At 31.2% G+C, this 8,765-nt stretch overlaps 1 long non-coding RNA gene across 1 annotated transcript; it reads right to left on the bottom strand.

Moving 5' to 3' along the window:
- Positions 1-1,889: 1,889 nt before the first annotated feature.
- LOC145239915 (uncharacterized) lies at positions 1,890-8,543 on the bottom strand. The gene is made up of 2 exons (XR_013862404.1): positions 8,274-8,543; positions 1,890-3,012 (listed from the first exon to the last, which is right to left on the bottom strand). It is a non-coding gene; the product is annotated as an uncharacterized LOC145239915 (long non-coding RNA).
- Between the last annotated feature and the right edge of the window lie 222 nt (positions 8,544-8,765).

Below are 8,765 nucleotides of genomic sequence, written 5' to 3'. Positions count from 1 at the left end.
ATAAGTATGTTTTAACTTAAATATATATAATAAAATTGTAGGATCTGTGTTCGCGCCTGGCCTCCATAGACTGGAGATAGGCACAAACTTTAATAAAGACTTTTCATATCTATCTGCCTAAGTATATTTTGATAATTATGTTTCAGTTTGAAGAAATATGGTATAATAAAATTATGGGGTGTTTGTTCGCGCCTGACCTCCATAGAATGGAAATATGTCACAAAGTTTAACAAGGTTTTTTAATATAGATCCATTTGTGATAAGTGTTTCAGTGTGAACAGGTATGGTATAATAAATATTATGGGGTTTATCTATTTTATTTTTACTTTCATCATATTTTGCTTTGGTTTTGATACCCCCAAATTCGAAGTTATCTCTTTTCAACCCTTCTTTTTCATAAGCTATCATACTTTCATAAATCAGAGTCCATTTTCTGTAGGTTTTTTTTAACCTAGTCAACGACTGGTACTTTTGCTAGTATATATATATATATATATATATATATATATATATATATATATATATATACTACTTAATCCTTTCTTTCTTATTTTATTTCACAGTTCAAAAATGAAAGGAATGTCAGCAAATTATTTAAAAAATACAGGGTTTAGAGTTTTCAATGAAAATCGGCAAAAGGATTTTTTTCAATGACTAATTAATTTAAGAGTTTGTATTATTTTAGAAAATATTTTTCGAAACTAAAAAACTTGTAAATTACATAATAATACATTCTATTTCGAACTAGTTTCGCACCTTAGCTTGACTGAAAAATCGGGGTAGATGACATTTTTTCACCTTTCTTTGGCTTTCAAGCTGCATTTAAAGTAAATCTCTATATCTGGATTGGAACGGTCTCTACTAATCTACTTTGTAAATTTTTGGTCAACATACGTGAAACTTATTATATGGGATATTCTTGCATGTGGAAAAAGATCGAATTAAATTTTAACCGAAAAATAACTGCTGGTAGGAACAAATTATTAAAAAATAGAACTTTACAAGCACATTTCTACGTAACGCGTAATCTCTCCACATGTGTTTATATATGTTTAACAACGTTAATTTCAATGTTTTATTTCTATATGGACGTAGCTCATATCATATGGAATAACGCTGGAGAGCCATATATTTTGGTTTTGATCTTGGCTGATAGCACTATATATATATATATATATATATATATATATATATACTTTAGAAATGACTATTATATATTGGGTACAATATAATGTTCAATAGAGAATGGAGTCTATAATAATAAATAGGAAATCTGCATGAATTTAAATTTTAACGTATTTTATGTCCGAGCAACGTTGTAAAATGTGCTAGTTTATTTTAATTTCGTACTGCTTTCTACCAATCAAGTTAGTGTTGAGATTAATAAAAGTATTTTTTCTGTATTTTTTTTTTTTTTGCGTTGAATGAATGGGTAGTACGGGAATTGAGGGATAGAATAAAAGAGAGAAGTGAAAAAAGAGGGAAAAAAGGAAAAAGGAGTTTTTTAATTCAATGTTCATCCCAAACAAGGCACAGTGCCACTTTGAAGTAGGGGGCTACTATCGTGGACATAAGTTACAGGGGTATTATAAAGGGAGATGAATGGCAAGATGTCTGTTCACATTACATTTGAACTTCTGCATGTCAGTACGGTTGGGAAAGCAGAATTCCGGAAGCGAGTTCCCTAAGTTTAGCAGTTTTCGGGAGGAAACTATTGGAGTAGAAGGATTTCTTACACCTAGGGATCTCTACTGTGAAGGGGTGAAATTTAGTTGCTTGTTCTGGGCAGCTTTCCAACTGTTATTGATTGTCTTGTATAGCTATGGTAGAAAAGTCATGCACTGATTTAACACGTTTATTTCCAGTTTTCTCTCTATTCTTGCTTTCCCTTTTCTTTATTCTTTTGGCAAGCGCTGGTATGATGCCCTGGTATAATTCAAGTTCGTCCAGAGCTAATCAAGTTCTCTCCCTTTTTTTTTTTTATTTAACTTCAGTAAGTTTTAAGATATCAAGAGGCTCCCTCCTGGAGTTAACACTTGATTCTGTTATGATTTAAATTTATATCCGAGGGGTCTTTTAAGAATAGATGCTGTTCCCTTTATGGCTGCTGTTTGTATCTCGTTACAGCTTGGTCAGTGTGAGTTCTCATATGTGTCACTAATCTTGATTTTACAGAACAAGAATATCCACACACTTCACAAGAATGTGGCTTTTCCCCAGTGTGAATTCTCAAATGTCTCATTAAATTTGATTTTTGCGAAAATGAATATCCACACACTTCACAAGAATGTGGTTTTTCCCCAGTGTGGGTTCTCATATGGCACACTAAATCCGATTGTTCAGAACACGAATATCCACACACTTCACAGGAATGTGGCTTTTCCCCAGTGTGAGTTCTCATATGTTTCACTAAATTAAAATTTTCATTACATGCATATCCACACACTTCACAAGAATGTAACCTTTCGCCAGTGTGAGTTTTCATATGTCTCACTAACATTGATTTTTGCGAACAAGAATATTCACACATTTTACAAGAATATGGTTTTTCCCCAGTGTGCATTCTAACATGTATCACTAACTTTGACTTTTGAGAACAAGAATATCCACACACTTCACATTTATATGGCTTTTCCCTTGTGTTAATTTTCATATGTTTTACGGAATTTGAATTTTTGTAATCATATCCACACACCTTATAAGAATATGGCTTTTCCCTTCTGTGTACCTGCATGTTTGACTAAAATTGATTCTAAAAAAGATTGAAAGCAAATTTGAAAAAAGTTATCTGCTCCACAAGAATATAGCATTTATCTTATGTTACGTCTTTAACATATATTTCTTAGTAGAATTTAGAATAATTGAATCTAAGATGTGTGATTTACTTTTGCAAAGAATTTATGCAATACATTTTTGCACAAAAAATCTGTTGTCTTCCACGTCAGTAATTGGAATAATGTTTAAAAAAATGTCGATCCATTAAAACTTAATGACGATTAAAAGCAGGAACACCTGTAAATAAAGCATAAATAAAAAATCAATATTTTAAATGTTTGCATTCACGTATTTGTATTCTGTTTGGTTATTGTTGTCTATACCTTAGGATTAAACTCACAAACTCTATTAATATAATCAAGGAAGTCATAGATACATACCAGAAAAATAGCCGGATATTTTCTTACTTAACAGAGAACCAGTTGTTGTTTAGAATATGGTCTAAGATTTACGTATGATTATAATCTTGGTTAGAAAACAGTAATAAGTTTCGAAAACATATTTCCCATGTTTCATCATTGTGAGGATGCCCAAAAGTTAATGCAAGAAATCGATGTGGTTGTGTGTTTTATATATGGATGTCGTTCTGCTATTCAGCCAATCAGATTCTTTGTTATTCAACAAACAATTTATGGTAACAAATAGGTGCATGTTTATCAGACAATAGTAACTGACCTGTAATTCACCCTTTCCTCTGTTTCTTTGTATTGGGAACTAATCTAAATTTTATGTGGATGTTTTTACACTTACATTTTATTTCCTACAAGTAAATTTGTTTGTGTTAATTATTATTATAAATATGATTTTTATCATTTTTGTTCATTTGTTTACAGTAAAGTTTGTTTTGTATACACATGCGTTTGCTATTTTACTCCTACAATTTAATACATTTTGGAGTTTATTAGAGGTTGTGAAGTTTCTACATGTGCGGATTTATTTTCCACTCTGCGATTTTTGTTATTCAGGTTTCTATCACTGGAGTTTTATCATTTATTTTGTGTTACGACTCGGCTATCTCCACTGGGAACTGTAGAGATAGGATCGCAACAATAATAAAAAAAAATAATTTTTTTCCGGGATTAGAAAAAATGAATATTGGAAGGGATTATCCAAATTCTTCAGAGACAACGGTAAAACACAAGACAGAAAAACACAACCGAAATGACAAACAAAAGGCTGATGGGAATTATGAATGAAAGTTTATTTATAACAACACAAAAAAAAATATCTAAAAAAAAAAAATGCAATTGTTTTGATAGTTTAAAATGTAATGCGTGAAAGAAAATAAATTGTCTTTATCGAGAGAGAATGTTCAAATTAAATATATGCCAGACCTAAATACAACATTTTCGTACTGGTCATTGTCGTCTGCTCAGTTCAAAACAAAAAGAGAGTGTGAGAGAGAGAGAGAGAGAGAGAGAGAGAGAGATTTTGTTTCACTCACTGTCTTAGCGTCTTTACTTCTTTCTTCTTCTTATCCGATTTCCTTCCGAAAAAACTGGTTCCCAAAATATCTTAATTAGACGCCTTTTCAATATTCATCGAATTCTTTTCCATCTTATCCGGCTTCCTTTTGCAAAAAACTTATTCCAAATACATCAAGTGGACTCCTTTTCAATGTTTATTAAGCGCGCCGTCCTTGGCTTCATTAACCGCAATGCTATATTACTGCTAATATTACAACTGTTCGCAGTGTCACCGTTGACGAGTGCTTCGCTCAGTAGTGAGGAGCCGACTCTCTTTTTGTTTTTTGTCTTTCGTAAGCCCACAGGTTAAAATGCCCCCTCTCTCCATATATATATTTTCACCTCCCCATCTCTATACAGCCTGCCAGCGTTCACTTTCTTTTTTCTTTCTTTCTCCTCTACTGTCAGTGCTCGTTAGCTATTCTCTTTCTTTTTCTTCTTTTGTCCACTCTCTATATCTCTCTCTCTATATATATATCTCTTCGCATCCTCTCTCATTGTGATTATTTTTGACTGAGCGCAGGCAACAAAAAAATTGATGAAAATATAAAAACAAACAAACTCCTATTCTCTCTCGATTTCGAACAACATATAAAAAATAATTACGTTTTTTTTACTAAAAATGTAACATTTGTATGAGACAGAATAGTCGCGTTTATAATGTTTTTGTTTACAGTATTTTTATTTCTTCTAGGATTTGCATCATTACAATTTCTATTACTATATTTTCGTTTTTTTGTGTTATTTTGTTGTTATGGTGCTAATTTATTATTAATTTATTTTGTATTGCGCCAATTATTTAATATTTTATTATTAAAGCAGATTTACGTTCACATAGGAAAAATGCCAAATAACCAATAGTCAAAGAAAGTGGAAAATTAAAAAGTAAATTACCCCTGTCAGATGAACACACACCTATTATTATTAGCTACGATAAATGTATCTGAAAATAACAAATACTATGATTGATTGACTAGCAAAATCAGTACAATGAGTAGATATTCAAATATAAACAACATTATGCAGTAGACTGACGAATCCCCATGAGGATGAAATGAGAAAAATCCGTGTAGCTTAAAGATTATTAACCAGCTCCATTCATTTTCCAAGCAAATAATTAACATGCAAAAAGAATATATAGCATGTTTATTTATATGAATATATATTAATATGTTTCACTATCATTTTATCAAAATCTTTTTGAGCAAAAATATTCACACTTACATATACAGAAATGGTTACCACTGATAACATCAGGAATTACACTTATCTGTATAGATTTTTCTTTATTTTTCAATATCCTCGTGTCTTTATTGAAAAATGAAAGCAGAAAAACAAACAAAAAACCCTTTTAGCCAAGAAACAAAAACATTCCCTTCCTCTCTAGGTTGCCAGAAAGTGGGTGCTCATTTTAAGTTAAATTGACATGGAAAAGTGATCACCGACTTTTCGAAAAAGTAATTTCTTCATATCCTGAAAACTATTTCTTTGCAACGGAAACGGTTAGCAGATTCGTTTTAAGCACACCAAAATCTACAAAAGATATATATTTTTCGATACGAACGTGAGACGGGCCTTAAAGTAAAATTTTACCGTTTTTTTTTGGAGGGAGGCAGTATTTTTTTTCTAAGTGGAGATTATATTTATAAAATTGTTATAATTACTTTTATCCGGCGATTAGTCAGGTTTCATATAAGTGTAATATCTGTACATGCAGGTCAGTTTTTCACCTGACAGTATCACCGGGATAATCGTATCGTTGAAGTCCATATAATTGCTCATAAATACAAAATTAAATAAAATACACAACAAAATGAAAAGTGTGTGGGGGGGAATAAAAAAACAAATATATAACAAATAATGTTATCAAAGGCAAGACAAGTTACTTCTCTACCTGGCTTTTATGGTCTATCATAAAATTTGGGTAAATATGAAGAATTACTACACCCTCGAAAATTCCTTTAAAATTAACACTCTAGTTGGTTTTCGGGGTCGCTGAAAACGAAATTAACGTTTAAAATTACGGCAAACGAGTAGTTTCCAAGATATGAAGAAATGTTAGTTTTAAAAAAAGTGGGGGATCACTTTTCTATAATTTAACGTAAAATGAGCACCCACTTTGTGGTCACCTTTTTTTTTTGGGCCGGGGGCTGCCGGTTTGTTTTTCGTTCTTTTTTTGGAGGGGGATATTCAATTATAGAACTTGTATAGTTTTTTTAACAGGTGCTCATGCAGTTTAATTAACTGTTTTGAGCAGAAGAACTTTTTTAATATTTTACAAAATTCTGTTTACATTTGGCAGGAGGCGGTAGAGGGTCGGGGGGGGGGTTGTGGCGGCCTCTGTCCCTCCACCGCTTCCTACCAAATGTAAACAGAATTTTTGTAAAATATTAAACAGTTCTTCTGCTCGACTAATGTTGGCGCGTTATTTACGTTGAAACAGTTAATTAAAATGCATAAACACCTGTTAAAAAACTATACAAGTTCTATAATTGAATATCCCCCCTCCAAAAAAAAAGAACGGGAAAAAAACCGACAGCCCCCCCCCTCTAAAAAAAAAAAAAAAGGTGACCATAAAGTCAGTGCATTTCTTCATATCTTGGAAACTACTTGTTTCTTGGAATTTTAAACGTTAATGGTAATTTTAAAGGATTTTCCAAGGGTGGAAAGAACCCCCCCCCGCGAAAAAAAAATCGTGGCCGCAAAGTGGGTGCTCATTTTACGTTAAGTTATTATAGAAAAGTGATCCCCTCTTTTTTAAAACAACATTTCTTCATATCTTGGAAACTACTCGTTTGCCGTAATTTTACAGGAATTTTTGAGGGTAGAGTATTTACCATTTGTTGTATATTTGATTTTTTTTACCACTTTTTCGAAGCATTGTGGACAATAAACCATTCTCGATTCATGTTACCGTACTAGTCTTTAAATAATATTTTCAAGTTAAATTGAAGTTTCAGTTATCTTTTTTGGTGCTAGTGCACTTACTGATCCGCGCTATTTTTTAAATCGTATTTCCAAGTTTAATTAAAGTTTTATTATGTTTTTTTTTTTAATTCAATTGTAAGGTTAAAGTATAGAAAAGGTACAAAACACCCTCCCCTCCCCATGTTAAGAATGACTTTTTAAATAATAACGTTATTATTTCAGCATGGATCAATAAGTGCACTAGTACCTCTTTTTTAATAAAATTGTTTGGTGAAAGTACAGAATAATTACAAAACACCTTCCCATGTTAAGAATGGCTTTCTAAATAATAACATTAATATTTCTGTAGCATAAAATAAGCGCATAAGGGGTTTGTATTACTGTAAACATAGATTCGAAAAAGTTGTCAAAAAACAAATATATAACAAATAAATGTTATCAAAGGCAAGATAAGTTAATTTTCTACCCAACTGGATATATTTTTCGTGTTTTATTCAATGTAACATGTTTGTTCACGTCGAAAACCATACAGTGTTTACCGATGTATTGGAAAATTCAAGATGGCGTCTGACTCTCTCTTTAACACGGTAAGTTTGGAAAAAAGTATTATAAATAAAAAACTGGATAAGATACTGTTAAAAATTCGCTCAATATATGTTACCGTGACATAGGTTGACATATATTCGGCGGGTTTTTAATAGTATTTTGTCACTTTTTTATTTATGTCACCTTTTCCCAAACTTACCGTGTTAAAGAGGGAGTGAGGCGAGGCGCCATCTTGAATTTTCGAATACATTCGGTAAACACTGTATGGAATTTTCGAATACATCGGTAAACACTGTATGGAGCTGAACAAACATGTTACATTGAATAAAAACACAAAAATTATATCCAGTTTGGTAGAAAAGTAACTTATCTTGCCTTTTGATAACATTTATTTGTTATATATTTGTTTTTTGACAACTTTTTCGAATCTATGTGTAATACAAACCTAATTTTTCTTTTTTATTGGATTGCAATAAAAAATAAAATAAACTTGTCTTAATATTTAAGATTATTTGAAAATTTATTGAAAGGAAAAGAAATAAAGTAAAAATAACTCACTTTCATTCCAGGAATTCAATACGAAAAAATTCAAATAACCGGATGAATTCGTGTTTCTTTTGTGTTCAAAACAGATTTTTTTGTTTGTTTGTTAAGATTTCTTTAGTAAATTGATACAACTTTTGTTTTGTGTGTTCAATTCATTAAGAAATAAAAATCCATGAAAATATAAAAGAATCAAATTTAAAAGATGAAACACTCGATTTAAACGTGAAATTATTTAAAGTGAAAATCAACTACTAAAGAACAAAGAATTTAGGTCATCGTAACACGGTGTCATCATTATTTCGTTCCTCGTGTAAAAATATCGGCCCTCATGCAGTTTAAGGAAACAGAAATATGAGGAAGAAAATGGGATATAAGTCATGTTACACCGGTAGTACGAAGAATCCCATTTGATTGGATAGTGAAATTGGCGTCATTCTATAAATGAAATGAAATATTGAAATTTATAATATTAGAAAACAATAGTTTTTATATTAAATTATTTGT

The sequence above is a fragment of the Euprymna scolopes genome, chromosome 19 (genome assembly GCF_053919585.1).
Source record: "Euprymna scolopes isolate OS-2025 chromosome 19, ASM5391958v1, whole genome shotgun sequence".
NCBI lineage: Eukaryota > Metazoa > Mollusca > Cephalopoda > Sepiida > Sepiolidae > Euprymna > Euprymna scolopes.
This window is presented reverse-complemented; position numbering and strand designations above follow the sequence as displayed.